This window comes from Sander lucioperca, chromosome 21, assembly GCF_008315115.2.
Source record: "Sander lucioperca isolate FBNREF2018 chromosome 21, SLUC_FBN_1.2, whole genome shotgun sequence".
NCBI classification, from domain to species: domain Eukaryota; kingdom Metazoa; phylum Chordata; class Actinopteri; order Perciformes; family Percidae; genus Sander; species Sander lucioperca.
The window spans coordinates 4,611,557-4,629,415 of record NC_050193.1 but is presented as its reverse complement, the minus strand read 5'-3'; the positions used below and the strand labels follow the sequence as shown (position 1 = coordinate 4,629,415).

General features: G+C 42.3%; 1 protein-coding gene across 4 annotated transcripts in view; it reads left to right on the top strand.

Moving 5' to 3' along the window:
* The window catches only part of si:ch211-278a6.1 (SRC kinase signaling inhibitor 1), an 83,868-nt gene that overhangs the window by 5,275 nt on the left and 60,734 nt on the right, over window positions 1-17,859 (top strand). The window lies entirely within an intron of this gene.

The window sequence follows — 17,859 nt, the reverse complement described above, 5'->3', positions numbered from 1 at the left end:
ATCGCAGAGCGTAGCAGGGTGTAGTAAGTCCATAGCGTCAGCTGCACCCAGGACCCCGGTGTAGGTGCCACCCAATTCCAAGGCGATGTTCTGGGTGAAGAAGCAAAGGGACTCCGGGGAGAAAACTCCCCAGAGCTAGGTTAGTAACAGGCATTTCTGGGACTAAGATGCACACAAAAGGAGACAAGTGAAAAGAGAGAAGAGGGAGCGGCTCATTGTGTCCTTGGAAGGAGCTTCCCACAGCAGTCTAGAGTTATAATAGCATAACTAAGAGAGGCAGGCTAAAGAGAGGGGCCCTGGACTGGGCTCGTACTCTCCCCTGCCGGAACGGGCTTGTACTTCCTGCCTCCCTCTACTCTACTCTACTATGCTGCAACTCCTCACTCCCTAACTATAAGCTTTATCAAAGATGATGGTTTTCAGTTTATTCGTAAATGTGGCGACGGTGTCAGCCCCCCCGAACCCAAGTTGGGAGCTGGTTCCACAGGAGAGGAGCCTGGTAGCTGAAGGCTCTGGCTCCCACTCTACTTTTAGAGACTCTAGGAACCACAAGTAGCTCTGAGTTCTGGGAGCGCAGTGCTCTAGTGGGACAATAAGGTACTAAGAGCTCTTCTATGTATGATGGTGCGTGACCATTTAGTGCTTTGTAGGTCAGGAGAAGGATTTTAAATTCAATCCTGGATTTTACAGGAAGCCAATGCAGAGAAGCTAATACAGGAGAAATGTGATCTCTTTTGTTAGTTCTTGTCAGAACACGTGCTGCAGCATTCTGGATCAGCTGGAGGGTCTTGAGGGACTTATTTGAGCAGCCTGACAGTAAAGAATTACAGTAGTCCAGCCGGGAAGTAACGAATGCATGGACTAGTTTTTCTGCATTGTTTTGCGAGAGGATGTTCCTGATTTTGGCAATGTTACGAAGATGGAAAAAGGCTGTTCTTGAGGTTTGTTTTAAGTGGGCGTTAAAGGATAGATCCTGGTCAAAAATGACTCCTAGATTTCTGACAGTAGTGCTGGAGGCCAGGGCAATACCATCTAGGGTAGCTATATATTTAGATAATGAAGTTCGGTGGTGCTTGGGTCCCAGCACAATAACTTCCGTTTTGTTTGAGTTTAACATCAGAAAATTGTGGGTCATCCAGGATTTTATATCTTTAATGCACGCTTGAAGTTTAGCTAACTGACCGCTTTCGTCGGGCTTAATTGACAGATATAATTGGGTGTCGTCTGCGTAACAGTGAAAGTTAATTGAGTGTTTCCTAATAATATTGCCTAGAGGAAGCATATATAAAGAGAATAGAATTGGTCCAAGCACTGAGCCTTGAGGAACGCCATGGCTAACTTTAGCGTATTTGGATGGTTTATCGTTAATATTAACAAATTGGGATCGCTCAGTAAAATAGGACTTAAACCAGCTTAGTGCGATTCCTTTAATGCCAACTAAATGTTCCAGTCTCTGTAAGAGGATGGTATAGTCAATAGTGTCGAATGCAGCACTAAGATCTAATAAGACAAGTATGGAGACAAGTCCTTTGTCAGCAGCAATTAGAAGGTCGTTAGTGATTTTCACCAGTGCCGTCTCTGTGCTATGATGCATTCTAAATCCTGACTGAAAGTCTTCAAATAGACTATTTCTATGCAGAAAGTCACACAATTGATTAGCGACTACCTTCTCAAGGATTTTGGAGAGAAACGGGAGGTTAGATATAGGTCTATAGTTGACTAAGACCTCAGGGTCGAGGGTGGGTTTTTTCAGAATAGGGTTTATCACAGCTACTTTAAAAGACTGCGGTACGTGACCCGTTAATAAGGACATATTGATTGTATCTAGTAATGTGGTATTGACCACGGGTAGTGCTTCTTTAAGTAGCCTCGTTGGAATGGGGTCTAAGAGGCAGGTAGTTGGCTTAGCTGAAGAGACCCTTAACATTAATTGTTGGAGGTCTAAAGGATAAAAGCCGTCTAAATAAGTATCAGGTCTTATCGTTCTCTCTAGCCCTCCTGCGCCCAATGGTGAGCCGTTAGAAGCTGTGGGCAGAAGGTGATGAATTTCTTTCTCTAATTGTTATAATTTTATCATTAAAAAAGGTCATGAAGTCATCACTACTCAGAGCTATAGGAATAGATGGCTCAACAGAGCTATGACTCTTTGTCAGCCTGGCTACAGTGCTGAAAAGAAACTTTGGGTTGTTCTTATTTTCTTCTATTAGTATTGAGTAATAGTCTGATCTGGCATTTCTGAGGGCCCTCCTATAATTTTTTAGACTAGGATGCCAATCCACACGAGATTCTTCCAGTTTGGCGGAACGCCATTTACTTTCAAGTTTTCGTGAGATTTGTTTTAATTTGCGAGTTTGGGAGTTATACCAAGGTGCTAATTTCCTTTCCTTCATCATCTTCTTTTTGAGAGGAGCAACAGAGTCTAAAGTAGTCCGTAGGCAGGCCGTAGCAGCGTCTACAAAGTTATCAAGTTGGGAGGGACTAAAGTTAACATAACGGTCCTCTGTTATATTAAGGCATGACATTGAGTTAAGTGCTGTTGGAATATCTTCCTTAAATTTAGCTATAGCACTGTCAGATAAGCATCTAGTGTAGAAACTTTTATTTAATTTCGTATAGTCTGGTAGTAGGAATTCGAAAGTTATTAAAGAATGGTCTGATAATAAAGGATTCTGCGGAAATACTATTAAATCGTCAATTTTGATGCCATATTCTAGCACAAGGTCGAGGGTGTGGTTAAAACAGTGCGTGGCCTTATGCACCCTCTGACTGAAACCAATAGAATCTAGCAGTGAATTGAAAGCAGTACTAAGGCTATTGCTGTCAACGTCCACATGGATATTAAAATCACATACAATAAGTACTTTGTCTGATTGAAGGACTACGCATGATAAAAACTCTGAGAATTCAGATAAAAACTCAGAATATGGACCTGGTGCTCGGTAAACAACAACGAATATAATTGGCTGTACTGTTTTCCATGTTGGGTGTTGAAGATTAAGAACAAGGCTTTCAAACGAATTATAATTTAGTTTAGGTTTAGGATTAATTAACAGGCTCGAGTCAAATATGGCTGCAACTCCCCCTCCTCGGCCTGAGCCTCGTGGAATTTGGGTATTATTATGACTGGGAGGAGTGGCTTCGTTTAAACTAACATATTCGTCATGGCCCAGCCAGGTTTCGGTGAGGCAGAATAAATCAATGTGGTTATCTGATATCAATTCGTTTACCAATAATGCTTTCGATGACAGAGATCTAATATTTAATAGTCCACATTTGATTTTCCTATTCTGTTCTATCGTTGCAGTGGTTGTTTTAATTCCAATTAGGTTGTTTAGTATAGCACCTCTTTTGTTAGTGTTTTGTTTAAACGGTCTCAGTCGGGGGACAGACACGGTGGTTATGGGATTATGAATGGGTGATTGCTCTGAAGGGAGCACAGAGGGGCGTGTAGCGCTGTATCTCTGATTATTGACTTTGGGAGAGTGTGTCTGGTCAGTGTGCTTGTGGGAGTGTTTACGGGATGTAAACAGTCAATCAGAGGTCTGGGTATGCAGGGCGTGGTGCAAATTTCCACGTAGCATCTGGCTTCCGCGTGTATTGGGATGAATCCCATCCCTGCTGAACAGGGAGCCACGTTCCCAAAACAGATTGAAGTTGTCAATAAAACCTATCCTGTGAATGCTGCATGTGAGCTGGAGCCAGGTGTTAAGGGAGAGTAGTCTACTAAAGAGGCATGATCCGCGACCTAGAGATGGAAGTGGGCCCGAAATAAAAACCGACTTCCCAGTGCTTTTTAAAGCCTCAATGAGAGTGGTAAAGTCTCGCCTTGTGCGCTCACACTCCTGAATCCGAGTGGACATGTCGTTATGTCCACAATGGACCACGATGCGTTTGATAGAGGTCAGAAATGAGGGTATCAGGTCCATAACTTTAGCCAGGATGTCTGCAACTTTGGCTCCGGGAAAACAGTGTGTGACAGCATTATGAAACCGTAGGTCTCTAGTGATGGAGTCCCCAATAATTACTGTGGTTAGGGGGAAGAGCGGACGAGGAGTGGGGGGGTGTGGATAGCCGGTGACGGGAGCAAAACAGTCAGTGTCGGTTTCAGATGGGCAGGGAAAAGAAGAGGAAGATTGCTTACCGTTCGGTTGTGGGGATTGTTTTTGAGGAACGTTGTCATTTGGCTGATCCAGGCAGTGTAGGCCACCGGACCGTCTGACTACCGCATCCCTCAGAAGCTTTCGCCGCGCGGTAGCAATCGTCTTCCGTGACGACGGCTGGTCAGTCTGCTTTGAAGCGGGGCGAGCCCGGTGAGCCGCATTGGCCGCTACCGGCTCCGACTCCGACAAGGCATTGAAGCGGTTGGAGAGGCTGAGGGCAGGAGGCGATGGAGCCCTACCCGAGGCTCTCTTTCGGCCGCAAACCACCTCAGTCCAGGGTGGCTTGATAACCGGTGTCGAGCAGGACGATGGCCGTGGGCAGGCAGCTGGGTCCCATGGCGCGGTATCCTGGAAGGCCGCCGAGAGAGATGAGATCCGGAGCGACTGATTATGAGCCACGTCCAAGCAGGCGGTTAACAAAGCATCTTTGGTTTTTAAGTCCTCGGAAAGCCAACGAACATCTTCCCTGAGGTCAGCAATTTCTTTGTTTGTATTATTAAACAACGAGGAAATCCTGAGGGGGAGTGGGGACTCGCCAGATGTAGAGGTTGCCATGAAGCTAGCGTTAGTTTAGCCGGTAGGCCTAGTCTTGATAAATTAGCGTGAGGCTAATACTTACTTACACGTAAAAATGTATCTTTGGTTTTAAAAACACTTTATTAGTATAATAAAAACTAGGCGATAGAGCCGACTGTTAGGTAGGAGGTTGAAGGCAGCTGCCGGCTGCCTCGTCCCCGCCGACTGCTGTCGCTTGTGGATGACGTAGGTGGCGTACAGGATACAATGTTTCCAAAGAAGAAGAAGAAGAAGAAGCGTCCAGCCTACCCCCCCCCAGCTTCTCCCTCCACCCCTCCTACAAAGAGGAGGAAGGTTGGAGAGGTAGAGCAGAGCCCCGAGGTTTGTGGTTCAGGGGCCGTGGTGTTTCACAGTTCTCCAGGAGCCCCCTCTCAGTTTCTCTCCCCCCTTATCCAAGAGGAGAAGAGTCAGGGGCAGAAAGTATCCCAGTGTCACCAAGCACTTTCACCATGTTCAAAAAGGCAATAAATAAAGCCTGAATTCTCGCGTCCAGGCGCAGAGCCAAGGGCTAAATGCTCCCCTCAAAACAAAATAAAACACAAAATAAAACTGAACCAATGTCAGGTCCCCTTAATCCCTGCAGGGGGAACTCACGCTCCTCCCAGGGCAGACCGCTCCCTCCAGGCCGTGGAGGTGACGTCACTGCAGTGCGACTCCAGGATCCCCCTCTCTGCCCAAGCGGACCGGTGGCGCAATGCGCAGTTCACCCGTGGGTTTTGTCCACTATTTGTCAGGGGTACATGCTACAATTTGCTATGAAATCACCCAGATTCAACTGTGTGTTAGTTTCAATGACAAAAGGGGATGCAGCATAAGTCCTAGAGGACGTAATAACATCCCTATTAAACAAACGAGCGATCAGAGCTGTGCCAAGCGAGGAAACGCATCAAGGGTTTTACTCCCGCTATTTCCTCTTTCCCAAGAAAGGGAGATCTTCACTTCGCACTATTGTTTGGTGCAGAGCAGGTAGTGTACAGTGGTTTTTTTTAGCGATTTCTTGCTGAAATCTTGCCTGCTGTGGCCAATAACTACGCTATGAGAGCGGTGAGAGTGAACCAAAACCGTAAAGTTGCGACCAGACAGCTAAACAATGAGCTGAAACTCACTAACAACGCTGCATAAAGTGGAGGGAAGCTGCAGATTTGGGTGCTAATTCTCTGTAGGTTTATCACTGCAAGCTAAACCTTTCACATTATGTGATACATTGTTGTTAGACAAATATTGATTATAGCTGCTAGTATCAAGGATCTTTAGCAACTAGATCTGCAGCCTAACAAGTTACTTTCATTATTATAATGGTTGCACATCCCATTATTATTTCTGTCACTGGTGTTTTAATGTATGGAAAATTGTAAATGTTTATGTCTATATGGAATATGTCACTTACCAGGGGAAATTAGATGTCACTAGATAAGGTGTCAGTGAGGAATGAGGGGAACAAACAGAATCATTAAACCAGTCATTAGTAATGATCCGTCAGTTTAAAGCGGCTTGGGGTTAGCTATTGGCTGTTTGCTTCAGGTCCTGATTGAGCCGTGTCTCTGAGCCTCCTTTATTCATTCCCTAGGCTCAGCGACAGCTTTATGTCCCCTGATCCACAGCAGGGCCAAAGGGCCATGCTGAGGTCAGCAGGGGGGCACCTGGGCGACAGGTTTTGTGGGATCCGTGCTGATGCTTAGGGAGACTGGATTTATGGAACTTGAAATAGTCATCTACAGACAGAGAAAATGGAGCACTTGTGCACATCTGCTGCAACTGGCCAGAGGGTGAGCAGCAGGTCAGAAAAGGCAAATAACCAGATGTCAGCTGGAGATGAGTGGTTAGTTTTTTCTTTCTAATTAAAGGCATTGCGAGTGATGCTTTTTTTCAGGGGCTGTAAGGAAGGGATGCAAATAAGAGTAGAGCGAAGCCTCAGAGAGACAAAGAAGTTGGAGAACATGCCGTGAGTGACTGACAAGCTTTTAAGCAGGAACCTGAAATATCTTAAAAGCGTCTAGCGAAGCGTGAAGAGCTCTACAGTCGGAACTCAGAGAGATAGTGAAAAGGCGGCCAAAAAGAAAAAAAAGAAAAACCTCATTCCATTCTGTCTTACCATTGATGGTAAGACAGAATGGAATGAGGTTCTGCTTTTGAAAGGTTAAATACAGACATGTATTTCAAAGGGTAACTCAAGGTCATTTTGGCATACATGTCAGGTGTACATAAGGAAGAGTCAGGACAGAGTAAAACAGGCTGGAGTGAGAGAGACAGTCAATAGGAGTTGCTGACTGATAAAATATTGTGCTTGTTTTTGGGGGATCTGTCTGTTTGTCGATCCATCTGTCTTCCGGGAGTTCTCTTGTGAGATTAATGTCCTGCCATCAAATCCTAGACTCCCTCCTGTCAAACACGCTCCAAAGCCTATTTATAACCAGATGCCTACTCAAAATTACTAATGAGTCTCTGGGTGACAAATGGTTTTGGAGGACACCTTGCACACCCCCGCTTCCTCCGCTCCCTCTTCTCCCTCTTCTCCCATCGCTTATCTGGCCCCAATGTCCACTTCTTTCTTAAGTTTTTTTTCACATCTTACACCATTCTCCTGTGTCCAAACATCCTCCTGTCCCACTTCTCCCTGCTCTTCCTCCAGTTTTTACCTGATTTTTAACACCCATCTTAAACCACCAATTTGTCTCCTCTTCACTAACCTCTTTCTGCCAGCCTCTGTATTCCCTTTTCGTCTGTGGCTTTCTAAGTGTCACCCACATCTATTCTTAGCCTCTCTCTTTCAGTAGCTGCCTTTGTCTCAGTCTCCCTCTCTGTCAATCTCCATCTCAGTTTGTCTCTCAGCTAGTTGTGAGTCAGTGCTATTGCTTACTGGATTAGCCATGGGCGGCTCTGCCAAGTGCTCAGGGGCTCCGGGGCAGAACACTTAACAATTGTCAGATGTCAGTTTCTTTTATTATTATCTTTAATTACCGATAGAGACATTTCTTGATGCCTCTATTCATATTAAATGGCTATAGGCCCTTGCAGGAGTCCTGCATTAGCTCCAAAGATGTGAAAGTCAGTCTAATTCTGTGTCCAGGGAGGCAGCTTTCCCCTAGATGAGATTGGCAGCATGATGACTGTCTCTCGTCTGTGGGTGGGACAGAGTGTACGCCTATTTGGTTGTTGTTTTTAACACCAGGCTTGTCAGGGGTTGTCTTTGCTCTTTTTTTGTTTGTTGCAGTGGGCGCTGTGTTGTGTTGGCAGTGACAGCTTGTTAACGTCTAAAACTTGTCATCTCCTCCTCTTTCGTGCCAACTGGTTGCACACCAACCCAAATGAGATGCTCAGAACACATGTGGCGCCGATGGAGACGAGAGATAGAGAGGGAAAGATGCATGACAAGGACAAGGATGAAGAGGAGAATGCAGTGTTGGCAGCTGATACCCTTGATGCATGTGCACAAAGATTATTGGACTTCTGATGAGTGAATGGAAAAACCTGCATCCAAACAGACACACACTTGATGTGGCATACATTACTGCATGGCCATTAGTGTCTGGACAACTTGGTATATAGTAGGACAGCCAATGCTACACATAAGAGGCAGATAAATACAGTAATGGATGAGCAGGATGTATGACTGGAATTTCTTTTAGTCAAGAGTATACAGTATGCAGTACACAAGACATTTCAAAAGCACAGGGACATGTATTAATGGTGGAGAATGCAGAAAGGGCTGCGTGTCATAATTGCAGCATACTGTAAGTGAAACTGAATAAAAGCGATACTAGCTACATAAAGTGCAATTGTTCATCATGGGAAATGTGTTCCATTTGTTCTCTAAACAAGCCACTTGCAGCAACAAAACTCTTTAAACCTGAAATACTGGAAATCAAGTGAAAGCCTTTTGCTGTGCCATCAAAACCAGAAATGTCCAAAGGGATCATATAACTTTGTGTATTCTGAAAAAATCTTTATTTATTGTGGCCTACACATACGAGTGTCGAGCCCACATAGACTTATAAGACTGTTGCAGTGGTGAAACACTCTTCAGACATTAAAGGGAAGATATTAAGCTCATTTTCTGCTTTGTTTTTTATTTTGGGGGTCTACTCTATATGTTACCATCCTTTAATGTTCATAAAACGCATTATTTTCCTCATACTGCTTTGTACATTGTCGCAAATGTACGCTTAACTTTTTCAACATTTTGCATGCCGTTAATTTCAGCTGAGTGTCTAGCACTCGTGGTCAAACTTTCAGTTTTGGTGCTGGTAACGTTAGATGGTAGCTCAGGCCGGGCACCAAGATGAAGTGAGACAGACCTTGACATGTTCTTCCCATCTGTCTGTCTGTCGATTTCAGTACCCGGGACAGTGCCGCACCTAGGCCTACACACACAACAAACTGCGCTTCGTCTGAAAATAACTAATTTAGTGCTGTCAATCAATTAAAAAATGATATCAAGTTAATCACTGTCATGGGCTGTGATTAATAACGATAAATGGCAAATTTAAAATACTAGGATTTACTTGGAAACGTGCAGTGTTGAAATAAATAAATGCATGACAAACTGGTTTAAAGAAACAGATTCTTCGGTTTTATTATCTCAACCATTAACATTTATTAAATGTAACGTAAAAGTGTTGAATAACAATGTTAATTTGTTGAGGCATCCAAATGAACTGCTGACATATTTAGCAGTAACCAACAGCTGCTACAAAGTAATGTCTGCTACAAAGTCACAAATAGCTTACCTGTAATTTTTTTGCATAGTAACATCAACTCAAATGAATGCAACAATAAGTAGGCCTATTTTAGAAATAGAATTCCATAATGTATGTGAAGAGGCAGAAGGAACAGTCTCTACATTCTTGGTGAAAGATAATTACTTCAAAAAGTGTGCATCTGTGCAACATGCCTCCTGTCAACCAATCAAACAGTCTAGTCTTCTTTCAATCGGTTGCTCAGGCAGACTAGCTTGTTCAGATTTTCAGATGATAGAGCTCACCTCTTCTTCTGCAGAATGTTGCCTGCCAAATAGAACAGTCTCTCACATTGCACTGTTGAGGCAGGTGTAGCCAAGTACCTTTTTGCAATATGGGCCAGCTTAAAAGTACTTTCTGCCTACTGCCTCACTTTCGTAGCCAGTGTCGTTTGACGAGCATGGCTTGTTGACCCTGTCTCAGCACTAGCATCTTTGCTAACAACAGCAAAAATGTGTTTTGCCTGAAGATGGTACTTCAAACTCGCCGTGCTTCGGTGGAAGGACAGTTCATCACTGCAATAAGTGCACACAACTTTGGTTTTTCCAAAACTTCCATCTCAAAGCTTTTTATAACGAAACTTGCAGAAAAAAAAAAAAAAACTCATTGTTTACTCACGCTTGCCATGCAACACGTATCACACAAAGCATAACATCTGCGCTGCAATAACGGGAAGAGGTTGGGGTCAAACTTGATAAAATGCTTACTTTGTGTTAAAAAAATAAAGCGTGATTTTTTTTTTTAGATTAATCGCATGCGTTAATGCGTTAACTTTGACAGCCCTACACTAATTATAATTCATGTTGATGCATACATTAATAATGTGGGATTGCTATTCCTTATTTCACGGGCTATTCAAGATAATGCATTATATAATAATAATAATAATAATAATAATAAAATAACGAAGCATTCCAATACTGATTTAGACGTTGATTACCATGGCAACGATCAAAGCTTTGGGTCAGCGCTATTCACAAGTCAGTTCCAAAGTCGATCTCACATTAAAATCCATCCTCAATCCACTAATCCACTAATGGCCAAAACTGATCTCAGAGTATGAACTCTCAAATTAACTCCTGTAATGTGCAAAAAAACAACAACCATATTTCTCAATAATATAATGACAATGAGTATAATATAATTTCTACTCTCAGTGGCTGGCATTCTGACTCTACACAGGGCCACACACTAAAGTTAAAGTAAAAGTCATAGTGGTGGTATTTTCTTGTCCTCTCTGTAACAGGCAGGCAGCAGAGGCTGATGGGATACGGAGATAGGAGCTGCTGTTTTGCAGGTTTTTACCGAGCTTCTCTGCAGACCACTTTGTGATATCCTCTGGGGACTGGTGAAACAAGCAATTACTCTAACACCCCACTAGGGACTGCTGTGTGCCACTCATCTTCGCACTCGTTCTGTGATCAAGAGGCTTGACAAAATCCTCCCAGACAGGCTGGAATGCTAGATACGGGATTTCATCTCTCATCTGTGTCACAGTTTTCACTTTACATCAAATACAGTAGTGTCTTTGTATTTGTGGCACTGTTTCAACATGTTTATTTTGTGATCTATCTGTCCTCTTAGATCAGGGTTTAGTGTTAACAAAATTACAATTATGGCTACAATTATCTCAAAAACATGATTTTAACATAAAGGAGGGGAGTTTAATTTTGATTCTGTTAACTTCACAGCCCTCTACAACATTTGCTGTAAGGCAGCCTTAGGAAAATCCACCACCTACCTCCTGTCCTCTGATTCTCCATTTGTCTCATCTCTGATGCCAGTTGACAGAAAGCAGTTTGTACTGTGACACATGACTATCAGCATCATAACACAGATCTGTGCCATGCTGACTTGATAACTTCTAAACTTTGCGCCCTGCTTGTGCCACATCTGTCTCTGGCTGTCTCCTCACCATCATGCTTGTGCAACCTCACACTGTATGCTTCTTGGATAAATATGAGTGTCTGTGTGTTGGGCCAAAAACAGCTTTGTGGAACAGCTGACCTGTTGCCAGGGTGACCTATCTGCATAGTCGGCCACTGTCATTCTCGTCTTAGCTAATGTCGGGCTGTTTTGATTGATCCCTATTTATTTTCTCCAGTTTCTCTGAGGTATTTTTTGCCTCCTGCTCTTTTGATTTAAAAAAAGTTAGCATTACAATTAAACAAAGAGGAAAAATTGCTCATGTTCTCATTTTTTAAAGAGAATCATCACTTCTGTGAGTGTCTCCCCCTTCAGGTAGCAGTCAAGAGATACTAATCATACTATGAACCCAGCTTATTTCCCAAGGGTAAGAAAACCCTGTACTGATGAGGACAACTGTGCTAAAGAAGCAGGGTTTCGCTTTTAGCAGTTCAGGCTTGTTCTAAGGCTATTACGGCCATTTATTGTCTCTTTCTTCACCAAGTATCATCCCAATTTGTGCTCTTCAGTTTAACCTTTGCCACTGGGCATTGGGGCATTTTTAGGCCTTTATTTGACAGGACAGGGGAGAGAGGGAGAATGACATGCAGCAAAGGCCCGCAGGTTGGAATCGAACCCACGGACACTGCAGTAAGGACTGAGCCTTTGTACATGGCACACGCTCAACCAGGTGAGCTACCAGGGCGCCTCGTGTTTGGCCTCATTTGCAGGGCCTCAGCTCTGCATGCCTTGGTCTGCCACAAAAGCTGTACATTTTAAAAATCAAACATCAAGGCGAGTGCTTAGATGTAATATCGTATAAAGTACAGTGATACTTGCAAATGTTATAAACCCATTAAATGATAATGCTGCTAAGTGAAATGCAACCAAATTGTGTGCCTGCCTTGCTTTTGTCACAGACAACGATGAACTCAAAACTAATTTTTCTCAGTTTCATTGCCCACAGTCGCTTCTATTTGACATTCTCCTTGTCTTTCGGCACCTCTCCATCGCTCCTGCCTACAGTACATCTGTTCTGGTAAATCATTTAATCAGCTGATGCAAGTGAAGAATGAATTTTAGTTTGTAATGTAATACACCACTTTGATTGATAACCCATGGCCAGAGCCTAACTAATCTGACAAAGTTGTTCCTGTGGGAGAGCGCTTGTTAGGTTAGCCCGTTGGCTCTGTCTGGAATAAGAATGGCAGTGTGCTAATACTACAAGAGGCTTGGCAGCAGGTCTGCTGGGAGTGAAGGTAACTAACTACATGTCGGAGCCAGCTCAGTAACCCTGCCCTGTAAAAGAAGTAACCTTAACAGTGCTGCTCCATTAGCAGCTGAGATCCCCTTATTCAACCAGCAGCAATGACAGGATTTACTGCAAATTACACATCATTACATGATCATTAGGAAACCTTAGGCTCCCGATCTAAGCAGAACAAATCGGGTTTTGGCTCTCACTCTTCTGATATGATATTAGAATAATATTAATCTTGTTTTGGTGCTTAACTGTTTAATTAGACACAAGAACAACAAAAAAACATCAGATGCCGTTTGCAATTACCTTGCATTTCTACTGCAGTGCTGTGTTTGTCTCGTTGGGAGTGGAACCTGCCAATTACTATGGGTTAATTCAGTGTTAGATGCAATAATAAATAGATAATAAATTGAGCAATCTCTTTAGTGTTGGCAGTCAGCGTCTAAACATTAAGATCATTTTTTGGCTGCGCAGATCTGACAAGCTCACGCTTTAGTTGTTATCGGAGGGGGGATTTTAACTGTATCACCGTATCATAACGGTTGTTTTGTCTGTGCCATCCTAAACCTTCAGTGTGATTTATTGATTTTTTTTTCATTTATTTTTACTTTTTAGCAGCTCTTGATACTCCGGTAATTAATTTAATCTATCCACCCTGTCTGATCGTCACAGCAATGTGAGATAATTTCTTTCCCACTGGAAGAAAAACACTTCCATCTTGTACACAAACCTTGCTTTGTTATTTTACACCTCTTCTCATTATGTACCTGCTGGTTTTGCCCAAGGGAGCATTTTAAGAAATGTTGGACCTTGAAACTTGGTTCTTGCAGTATCGTTAAAAAGCTATCCTAGCTCTCACTCTCCTACATACAGTTTGTAAGTTCTGACACTTCTGGTTTCATATTGACAGTTTTGGCAAAATGTTTGCAGAATGCTGTTGTTTAATCAGCCTGATGCTGTCAGAGTATGTTGGCCTCTGGAAAAGAGAACCAGTAAGAGGCTCTGACCTGTCCAGAGCCAGCCTAATGAACCTGCAGTCAGTGATGTACAATAACAAGAAATACTGTCTTACTGTACATAAATAGGCTTCTAAGAATTTGTTACTCAAACATTCCTGTTTTTAATTACTTTTTCTTTTATTTCATTGCATTTCAAAAGTTAAACTGTTATTTATTTAACCTTAATTTATACAGGCTTAGCGTACACGCTCTTTTACAGCAATACCCTGTTAACAGTTAGCCTAAATGATATTACATTATTATTTAAACGGAAATCGTACAGTAAAGTATGTCCAGTGAAAGCACTCCCAAGCACGTAAGGATTTTTGAGAATGTTCTTGAAGTTACAGAGTTAACAGTCTATTAGCAGTGGTATTTGCGTAAAAGTAACCTGTTTTTATGGTGTGAACAATAACTGTGATTGGTCTTGATTTAGTATATTACTAGTAAGGTGTTAATTTGCTTTTACTTAAAGGTGCCCTGTGGAGTTTATTTTAATTTTACATTTAGTTTTACTCACCAAACTGCATTGTGTGTGTCTTCAAGGTCTAACAAACTAAGAAAGTCTTCATTTCCTCCCTCATAAAACTTCCTCATTGTTGACCTCCATGTTTACTTGCTAGCAGTCTTCTTCCTTCCTACATTTTGTTCTTGATTTTGGTGCGTTACTCCCACCTGTGTGGAATGATGTGAAACCATTGGCAGGCATGTGTATGCGTGCACAAGACAAACAAAACAGGGACCCACATATAAAATCATTGCTCTGTAGTGCTAATAGTGGTACCTTTTAAAGCTGCATTGGTAAATGCTTTTCTACTAGCCTCTTGTGGTCAGAAGAATAACAAGCTGACAGAAACACAACCCTGACATTACGTAATAAAGTTAAAGCCTAATGTGTAATCAGCAACTGCCTATTTTCAAAATAAATATTAACATTCATTTGGAGCATATTAAATAAAGGAATGATAATTTTAAGACTGAACCATAACAGTACTAGCCTGACAAGCCAGACCCACATCAAGATGTTGGGTCTGGGAACTCACCATTGGCAGGGCTCAATCCGAGGGGCGGGGTAAACAGTTGTCTTTCAAATTCCCTCTGCACTCATAGCCAACCAGAGTAACGCTAGTTGATAGATTAAACTTTTGCCGTATCCGGTCAGCAAAACTCCAAACACATCTAACTTTTTTAAGAAAGAACTTCAGTGCTTAACTCCAAGTCTTCCAGAGTCGCGGCCAAAGCCGATTCGAAAGACCGCTGTTCGCCAGCAGCAGCAGCCATCTTCTTTGTTGTCAAGTAGCAGGGAATTCACGCGGAACCGTCGCAACTCTGCCGCCCTTATGTTAAGCCCGCCCACCGACTCTATACACAATGTGATTGGCCTGACCAGAATTTGGTTTTTCCAGCTCGCAAGCCAACGGGGTGTTGCTAGACTGACCCTGGCTGCAAATTACATTTGCTGCCGCTAGGGTGCGTCTAGATTTCTAGGCTATAACAGTAAATTTGTAGGAACTAAAATAACTAAAAATGACTAAGAAGCTCTGCAGAGCTGCAGAGTTGGATGATAATTCTCAGTGGGTTCATCACTGCGAGTGACCCTTTCACATTATGTGTATTTATTTGATTCATTGTTAATATAAAACCTATAGTGCAGCTGTAAGTATGCATTTTAATGACTTTTTACACCACTGTCTGCAATATGTATTTCAGGCTAGACACTGGGACACACTCATAGTGTACACACACAAAGCAGAAACACAGAAATTGCTTTCTTCTTCTGGCGTTGCCCCCTTCTTCATAATAACCCTGCTCATCTCATGAATATGCAGACACTCGGTGTATCAGCTCAGATAGAGAAGGCTTCTTAAATCTTCCATTTATGTCCTAAGATTTTCTTTGCTGCTTAAGCTACTCCACCAAATTTCACCCCATCAGTCATATTTCAGTTAGTGGGTGATTTGCAGCATTTTATGCACCCCCATGCATCTAGATGTCTGCATGACATGTCTGTGTGTGTGTGTGTGTGTGTGTGTGTGTGTGTGTGTGTGTGCTGTTAATATCATAGGGCCTATGGGATAGATAATTATAGATAATTAGATATATTAGACCTGAGTGATTTAGAATGGAGTCCTTGGCAACCATCACAGGGGTATCTCTATTACCACTGACCTTCACCTGAGTCTTTTTCTGCTCGCTTTTTATTTTTTATCAACTGTGGCTCCTTTGTCTGTCTGTTGTGCAGTACAGTAGCTAGAATGCCTTTAATGTGTGCACCTTTCGTGCTTTCCCATGTGGTTCACGTGTGTTCTGTGGGAGATATGTGGCGATGTGTGAGCAAGATAAAAAAGTACCTGACAGATTCTGATTGGATGGTTTTCATCCATCTGCCTCCGACAGCGTTGGCCTATTTGCGTGATAAGCAGTCATGGTCAAGGAGTCCTCAGGAAAGTCTGGCTTTTCTCTCTCTCTGTGGTCTGTATGTGGAGGTTCCTAGGAGGGCTGGGCAATATGACAATAAATCCAAATAATATAAAAATGTCTATCGTATGTGGGGTTGGGTACCGTTTGGATTTTTACGATTCCGATGCCGAACCGCTACTTTTAAAACGATTCCGATTCTTAACCGATTCTTGAAAAACTGAAAAATAACATCAAAGAAAGGCTCTTTTATGGAGTTTTTTTTAAATTGAAAATTATTTAAATTTAACAATATATTAACGTTTTAAAGTACTTAAATATATAATAAGTAAACCTAAGTCACCTAACACATAACTACAATAATTTAACAAATAACAGTTACACTATTAACAAGTAACAACAAATTAAATGTTTTTGAGTTGGTATGCCAACCAGCTTCAAACTTTAGCAGTTCTTTTGCAGAAAAATGACCATATTTGCCTTCTCTGGCAAGATAAGACACCTCTCCTGACGTATGGCATGTCCTGCACAGGAGAAAACTATCAGATGGTGTCCAAGAGGCCTGTACACACAGGTATGAGTTTGAAAGGACAGACAATTTGGGGAGGCTGTCCCGCTTCCCCCACCACCAGGCTACAGGGTCGGCAGAGCAAGTTTAATATGTTTACTAGCGATCACGTGCAGTGAATGGTTAATATGCTTTTACGTCTGTTTTGGTGAGCCCAGAGGGAAAATATGGCGTTTTAAAAGTAGCCTACATTTACGATAGCTAGCTAACGGTAGACTACAGAGACAGTGTGATATTTTTACGTCCGTTTCGGAGCGTGTACAAAAAGCTGTCTATCAGCAGTGATTGCATGTCGGAGAATAGCGCAGACACACGCTTCACACCCCGAGCGGGCACGTGCACCACTCGAAAAGGGAGAAAGAAAAAAGAGTCTGCCGCTGCCTGGAGTGACAGTGGGAAAATATTTCAGTCTGAACCGAAATGAGGAACCGAAATTTGCGTTCTAATCCGATCCGAATACTACCGTTTGCGTAGTAACCAGTTCCATAGTGGAACCAGGTTTCGGTACCCAACCCTAATCGTATGTATTTTTCTATATGGTTTATGTCGCAATGTCAAAATAAAACAGCGGCCGAACTGCATTACGGCAATATTAATGTCATTTGAACAACGCTTTACATTCTGATCTTTGCACGTTATTTTCATTTTTTTATATATATATATATATATATATATATATATATATAGCTTTATTTCACTCTGCACATAGGAGGTCCACTGTGGTTATGGTAATACTGCAGAAAAAAGGACAGTGGTGTAGAGTGAGCTGCCTTAAATTGGAGGACCTGGATTTAAGCTTTTAATACTGCAAGAATCTGCCCTGTTGATGCTTAATAACAGCACCACAGTTCTGTAACTGACACTCTGATCGCCATGTGGGCAGGGTCAGACAGGAAGAGACATTTCCAGCCATATGATCAATAAGAGTAACAATAATAATAATGGATGGTTATTTAGCATGTGCAGTGGGGAGAACAAGTATTTGATACGCTGCCGATTTTGCAGGTTTTCCTACTTACAAAGCATGTAGAAGTCTGTAATTTTTATCATAGGTACACTTCAACTGTGAGAGACGGAATCTAAAACAAAAATCCAGAAATCACATTGTATGATTTTTAAGTAATTAATTTGCATTTTATTGCATGACATAAGTATTTGATACATCAGAAAAGCAGAACTTAATATTTGGTACAGAAACCTTTGTTTGCAATTACAGAGATCATACGTTTCCTGTAGT